The following is a 7470-nucleotide window of genomic DNA, read 5'->3' as shown; positions in this document are numbered from 1 at the left end:
AACATTTATTTATATAACACAGATGAACATTTTTAGGTTCTTTATGTCAGTCTTCATGGTGGCACATGGCGAGGCACGAGGTTTAGTCAGAGTCTTCTGACTCTGACATCACTTCCTCCAGTGGTGGAAGCGGCTGGATGTCACGCGGGGCAGCGTATTCGGCCATGTTGGGCAGCCCAGAGATCACGCAACAGCTCAGGGCACTCCGGAAAATGTCCATGTCTTGGACCTCTGACCACTCGTTTGTCGTGGTGTCGTATGACTCAACGGTATAGGTGGTGGTGATGCTTTTGAAGCCCCCGACGACAAAGAGCCGGCTGTCGAGTACCTCGATGCCAAAGTTGCTGCACGTGGTCATCATGGGGGCCACCTCCATCCAGCTGTTAGTGTGAGGGTTATAGGCCTCGGCACTGCCCAGACGGTTGTGGCCATCAAAGCCACCAACCTGCGAGAGGACAAGTAAAGTAATGGGGAGAGTGTTTAAATGTACAGAGCTCAGCGCGAAACGTGTCTTTGAGTTAAAACAAGAAGGTAAAATAAAGTAGAAGGCAAATAGATATATCAGAAACATCCTCAGTCAATTAAACAAACAGATAAAAAGAATTGTTTTCCTGAGGTTCTAGTCAGGACATAAATCTGATTTTTTTTATACAAGCGTAATGCTGGCAAACACCAGCATCAGTCTTATGAGTTTAAAATCCCTGCTGAAGAAAGCTTTCACACATTATGGATGTGATGTATATGTTCCCCGGGTGTCAGCAGTGACTCATGTACTTACCGCAAAGATATGATCTGCATATACCACGACTCCGACTCCGCTGCGCCGGATGGTCATGGTGCAATCGTTGTCCACTGGTCAGCCCCTGGGGTGTAATATTCAGCTGCTGGCAGGCACTCGTTCCCGTTGAATCCCCACAAACGTAGACCTGAAAGATGAAAGGAGGCGCATTAGGTGACATTTCCTGACCTTCATAAGAAATATGTCAACTGAACTCCAATAGAAACAACAAGTGAGGAATTTAATGGACCAAAACATAAATTGGACATATTAGTTAAATGGTTGACGTTGATCTGCTTTACTTAAAAGGTTACAAGAAATATGTCATTTTACACTTTACAGGTTTATGTTTCAGTACAATGTCCCGTTTATCATTATTACTAGTCAAACTATACAAACAAAGAGGATTCCTTGTGCTGAAAATGAATATTGATCAGTTGACATTAGCAGATGTTAAATAAAATGTATTTAGGCTTTAAAAATCCAATTTTGTTTGCTCTATTAAATGTAAAAGAATCTTAATATTGGGTTTGACAATTTATTTACTCTCCTCTTTAAGTTGTGTTTTAATTATTTCAAATGTAAATCAGCTCGTTGAGTTCGCAAAACCTAAAATTTTCAGTGTCTTAGGTTGGACGTTGTTGTTGTTTGATTGATAGGAGGGAACAAAGCTGCCTGAAATTAGCGGCCAATGGTAGACTTTTACCCTCAGTCTACATCTGGTGAGTCAGACTACCCTCTTTCAAAAGGTTAAAAACCTGACTCGCGCGCCTTGACTATTTTCTAAGAGTAAGCAGCACACACTCAAAAAAAGTGAACTTAATGAGTCGTTGAATTAATGCAATGCACCTTTACCAATTTAAATTAACATGTCTACTTTGGCTGATAAAACCTAATCCACTTTAGCAAGTATAACTAAAACCTAGGATTTGTTAAAGCTAATAAAGACAATTGGCTGTAGACAACATAACGTGTTAAGTGAATCGCACAATCAAAAAGTGCGCACTAAGATTGTCCCAATTAAGTTTCCGTAGTAGATCTGTATTGCGCATGCGCAGGATCTGACTACATGTCAGTAAGAAGCAGGTGTGCCAAGGTGAAGGAAGTACGGATTTAACCAGGCAACATTCGAGTAATTATCCAAGTAAGTATATATTTTTGATGCTGTCTTTGATGATTGAATGTAGATTTATGGTATGAAAATGGTATTGATGGTGTTACTGCATAGTTAACTTGCTAAAATGTGGGTAATATTTGAGCACGTGAATGACTGTTAGCTAGCTAACAAGATACCGAATCAACGGTGGATGACGTCCAGAGCCGGCCCTAGGCATAGGCAGTATAGGCAAATGCTAAGGGCGCCGACATCCACGGGGGACGCCACAAGCTTGCCAGGCTAACTGACATGTATTCAGGCAAGTATTTATCAACAAGCGCCGATGCAGTTTCTCTACCTTTAGCAGCGAAGACGTTACGTTAGCGTCTTAGCTGCTAACGTTAGCAGCGAAGACGCTACGTTAGCGTTTTAGCTCGACGAGCAGAGGGGAACTACTATCCCAGTTATCCAACAGGGCAATCCCAAGAGAGTCTAGAGGAGGAGAGGCTGGCACTACTGGCTGAGGTGACAAAAAGCAACAGCAACAAGTGGTGAAGGAGAAAATGGAGAGGACGTTCGCCTCCAGGCGGCATGAGGTGGTCAAAGACACGCCGTTCATCTCAGAGTTTAATAGAAGGAGGCCAGCTCTCTTCTCACAGCGTGAGGTCAGTGAAATACTGTGTTGATCAATAATTTCAGTATGAATTTTTTAAGGGGTAAAGGGAAAACATGATATGAATGTTTACCAGAAATGAAAGTTAATATGAACTGCCATTCTGACATAATTTCCAATAATAGTGTGACAACAGTGACAATCAGTCGAGTAATATTTTCTTGGTTTGATAATTCCATTGTTGTTTTCATGAACCAATCTTGTGTTGTTGTAGACCACAAAACATTTGTTGATTTTTTTCTGTCATTGTTAAATGTTTTCAGGTGGAGGCAGAGTTTACTCGCTGAGATCTAAGTTCATGCAGCAGCTGGTACACCACTCCTCCAGGCTGACGGCAGTTTTTCAAAAGAAAGGAGGAGCTGCAGGACAAAAAATTAAAAATATCATGGAAGATTTAGACAAGGTGGGTTTTTCTAACAAATGTCTGCGCTCATTCAGAATACTATAGTAAAATCAGGAAGTTCAACTTTAAATGTCAAACGAAAGAGGTTTAACCCTTTGGGTTGTTTTGTTGATTAAAAATGTGCAATCATCTTAAACTGCTTTATAAATATCATAAATGAATATTTTCCCCACTTTTTTGTATAAATCTTATGATCAACTCGAGTCTGAATCATAACTATCAAAAAAGTATACATTTTCATCCCACTTTTATCATATGATGTCACAGCTTTTTAAAATGAAAAAAAAAATCTAATTTTCAGGCCTGTGACATGTAAATAATTTATGGCTTTGTTCATTTTGATGCATTGTGTTTTTTTGTGTATTGGCAAAAGTAGCGTAAAAATATTTTGTCCATCAAAAATGTACAATCACGTTACACTGCTTTATGAATATCATTAATTCATATTTTTTCCCCTTTTTTTGTTTAAATCTTTTGAGCAACTCGAGTCTGAATCATAACTGTCAAAAAAGTATTAATTTGCAGAGTTTTAACCCTTTTCATCCCATTTTAACCATTTTTCAGCTGCCTCCGCGACCCGACTCCGGATAAGCGGGAGAAGATGGATGGATGGATGTCCTTTGATATGAAAAAAGTCAAATGCTCAGGTATTTTACATATCCTGCATCAAACTGGCGTGTAAGGATTAAAACTCTGCATATGACTACTTTTTTTGTATGATTAGGACTCAAGTTGATTAAGAGATTTAAGAAAAAAATAGAAAAAAATAATGAATTGTATTTTGACAGCAGTTAAAAGAGATGTACATTTCTGTCCTCTCAGGTTCTTAAAGGGAGTGAAAAATATAGCTTATTGATCTGGTAAAGAACGGATTGGTCAGGTTTTAACATTTGGGGTGAGAATACATCTCCCTGTAGAAGTCAAGCCATTTGCATTAACAGAGTCAGTTACCATCAAAGGTTGATTCAAAAAAGACAAAAATGGTCACATGTCCTGCTGGACCCCAGAAGGCTAAACTGTCTGTGGTGGATGGGAGAGTTTTTAGTCAGGATGCTATGTACACAGCTTCTTAAATGCATATTAATCAAGATTTTTCCTAACAACACAAAAAAATCGAACTACATAAAAAGAATCACTCTAAATCACTCATTCTCAACTGTCAAATGTTTCAAAATAATAGCCTAATAATATCAATAATTAAATGTAAACAAATGTTTATAGTCAATGTTACATTTTGTTAGCATATTTCTTTTATTTTCTTTTATCATTCAACACATACATTGCGTATCAGAATATTATTTTACTGTTTATCCTGTTATGAATATTTGGAAACGCCAAAACATATAGCCTGACGTTTGCAGAGGAAAAAAAAACATGTGAAAATCAATTAAGTATTCAGCTAGCTATGATTGATTTAATGCTTTGAGACTTCACCGCCCCGGTCCAACAGCAGAGCAGACTGGGGCGGACGACTGGACCAAGATGGCCGCCAATACGTGGTAGCGGCCGATGCGGGGTCGACTCTGTATTATGTCTACGCTCCTAAACATGGCAGCCATGTTACAACGCTTTGAATCTTTCCTCTTTGTGTCTGATGTAACAAGCCAAGGTCCAGATCAGACTTTTTCACCAATGGTGATGCTCAGATGCAGATTGGATGAAGCTGCTGCATATACAAAACAATCCAACAATCTGAACCTTGTTCAGAATTGGAGTCTTGCTAAACAATCAGGAATTTTATTCCCCCTCAAATAAAGGCACATTCCACCATGTCAACAAATGTAAGCACTGCCATTCAACTTCAAAAAATAGTCATGAAGTGGCATGATACAAATCAGCAGCCTAAAGACTTTGATGAGTCTGTTATGCTAATTACTGCACAATATAATAACATAATTCTTTCAAACATTTCCCTTGTCCGTTGTAGAATGAAAGTGTTGAAACAAGAAGAAGCTGCATCCTCAGAGCACTGATTCAACGAAGACCCTGAAAATCTACTAAGGGAGTACCTTGTAAGTATTTTGGTGCTTCCTACATGATTGCTCTTGAAACTGAAAATGGGAATCCTGTTTACTTTCTCAAAGCTGTTTCTAAACAAACTCCATAACAACCAAGAAAATCTCTCAGGATCAGATTGACTGCCTTGTTGGCTTTTGGATAAAAATGCAGGTTTATAGCACAGAATATTAAGATATCAGAGCACCAGAAACAACAAATCAATCAGTTCCTTATTGTCTTGGGTACCTTTTACACAGTCCTGCGTCCCTCGGTGCCTACAGAAAATAATGGTATTGCTTCCATCATTTCAATACATTCTCACAGTAGTAACAGTTTGTGGACTGCTGTTTGAAGCTATTATTCACTGATGGTACCGTTTTATCTCTGGAAAGTTTTCTTTTGTAGATTTTTGTCAATGAGCAAATGATTTATTTTCTGCATGTATGTTGTAAATAAAGGTGTAATTATTTTGTTTTTCAGGATGTTGAAGACAACCATGAGGCCATGGGAGCAGACAGTCCTGGGACTCTTCACCGTAAAGAAAGAAGGTGGCGAACCAACAGATGACCTGGAAGATGTTGGGATCATCATAGAAGGGGGGTGGAGGTGCTGAGGTGCTTCATGACCTCGGTGACATTTGCAAATGCAGTGGACATTTTATTTGGCCTCATGTACTCACTGGACTTGAGCTACCCAACAAACCTGAGGCACACATTTGAGGTTCTGCAAAAACGTGTTTTCCTGATGGTTGTGGTATTAAAAGGTAATGTTGAACATTTTCTATGCAGCACTGTTAGAGATTGCCAACTGAGTGAATGGTACCATTTTTGTTTGGTTAAACATTGTTAAGATTGATGTCTGAAGGTGGAAGATGTTGACTGACATTGTCTTGAACCCTGACAGTTCACCAGTTGTCTGTTTTATTGGCAATAAATTGGATTTTTCAAAGAAACAGCGTTTTTGATTTGAATTTACTTCACTGTGTGGAAATTGTTGACATATCGGGGTTTAGTGAGTCCACTTAAAATCAGTATCATTAGAATAATTAAAAGCAGTTGAGTACAACAAAATCCACTGGTTGCTCCCCTTAAGTAGGTTGTGTAGGAACTAGAAGTTATTGTTTAGTTGGTCTGACCATATACGTCTGAGTTCTATTCACAAAAGTGAGTAAAGTCAGTCCAATAAAAAGCCTTTATGTTGGTTAACACATTAAATTAGAGTGAAGGAAATGGTATTATGTCAAATTAAAGTTTAAGTTAGCTGGACACTAATTTATTAAGTATGAGTTGATCAGATAATGTTGGAGTCACTTAATGCAGTCATTGTGCTTACACTTAAGTTCCACAAGTTTTAATATTACTTCATTAGTTCTAGCTTAACTGAGTTCGGTGGAAATTGCTGACATAACTATTAAGTAAGTTAAACAAATTACATTTTTGAGTGCAGCCTCACAGGGTTGCTGAGAGGTTTTGTTTAAAACAAGCAGCCAATTAAATGAGCCATGTTCCATGAACTTCTCTTTCACCTCACTCACCTTATCGTTGAATGTCGTGCTGCTGGCGTCGCTCCTCCGCTCAGACGTGTGTGCAATAAAGCTCCACTGCTTGCTTTCAGGTCGGCAGCACTCTGCAGAGTTGAGTCTTGGCCCGTCTTGGCCCATCTCCGTCCGCAGGTAAAATCTTCCCTTGACCCTTTGCAGTTTGCTTACCGGCCTCGTCTGGGAGTCGAGGATGGCGTCATCTAGCTGCTGCAGAGGGCTCACTCACACCTGGATGGTGCTGGCTGCACAGTGAGAATCACTTTCTTTGATTTGTCCAGTGCATTCAACACCATCCAGCCACTTTTGCTGAGGGAGAGGCTGCAGACGATGATGGGAGACTCACCCACGGTCTCCTGGGTTACTGACTACCTGACCGGCAGGCCGCAGTTTGTCCGTCTTGGAGCTGCTCTGTCTGATGTGGTGGTTAGTGACGTAGGAGCCCCACAGGGCGCTGTGCTCTCTCCATTCCTGTTCACTCTGTACACCTCAGACTTTCACTACAACTCTGAGTTGGTCCACTTGCAGAAGTTCTCTGACGACTCTGCAGTGGTTGGGTGTATACGTGGTGGACGGGATGAGGAGTACAGAGCGCTGCTGAGTGACTTTGTGGAGTGGTCTGGGAGGAACCATCTGCTCCTGAATGTGGCCAAGACGAGGGAGATGGTGATGGACTTCAGGAAGACGAGGACGGCCACACAGCCCCTGAACATCCTGGGGGAGGACATTAAAGCTGTGGAGGACTACAGGTACCTGGGCGTCCACATTGACAGCAGACTGAACTGGAGGATCAACACCGAGGCTGTACACAAGAAGGGGATGAGCAGACTCTACTTCCTGAGGAAGCTGAGATCCTTCGGCGTGTGCAGCAAGATGTTGAACATTTTCTATCAGTCTGTTGTTGCCAGTGCAGTGTTCTCTGCTGTAGTCTGCTGGGGAGGCAGCATCGGAGCCAGCGACACCAACAGACTAAACAAACTGATCA

General features: G+C 40.7%; 1 long non-coding RNA gene across 1 annotated transcript; it reads left to right on the top strand.

The window, feature by feature from the left end:
- Positions 1–2249: 2249 nt before the first annotated feature.
- On the top strand, positions 2250–5900 carry LOC103375554 (uncharacterized). The gene is made up of 4 exons (XR_521221.1): positions 2250–2539; positions 2811–2950; positions 4878–4962; positions 5429–5900. It is a non-coding gene; the product is annotated as an uncharacterized LOC103375554 (long non-coding RNA).
- Positions 5901–7470: the final 1570 nt, after the last annotated feature.

This window comes from Stegastes partitus, unplaced genomic scaffold (genome assembly GCF_000690725.1).
Source record: "Stegastes partitus isolate 25-593 unplaced genomic scaffold, Stegastes_partitus-1.0.2 Scaffold2664, whole genome shotgun sequence".
Lineage (NCBI taxonomy): Eukaryota > Metazoa > Chordata > Actinopteri > Pomacentridae > Stegastes > Stegastes partitus.
This window is presented reverse-complemented; position numbering and strand designations above follow the sequence as displayed.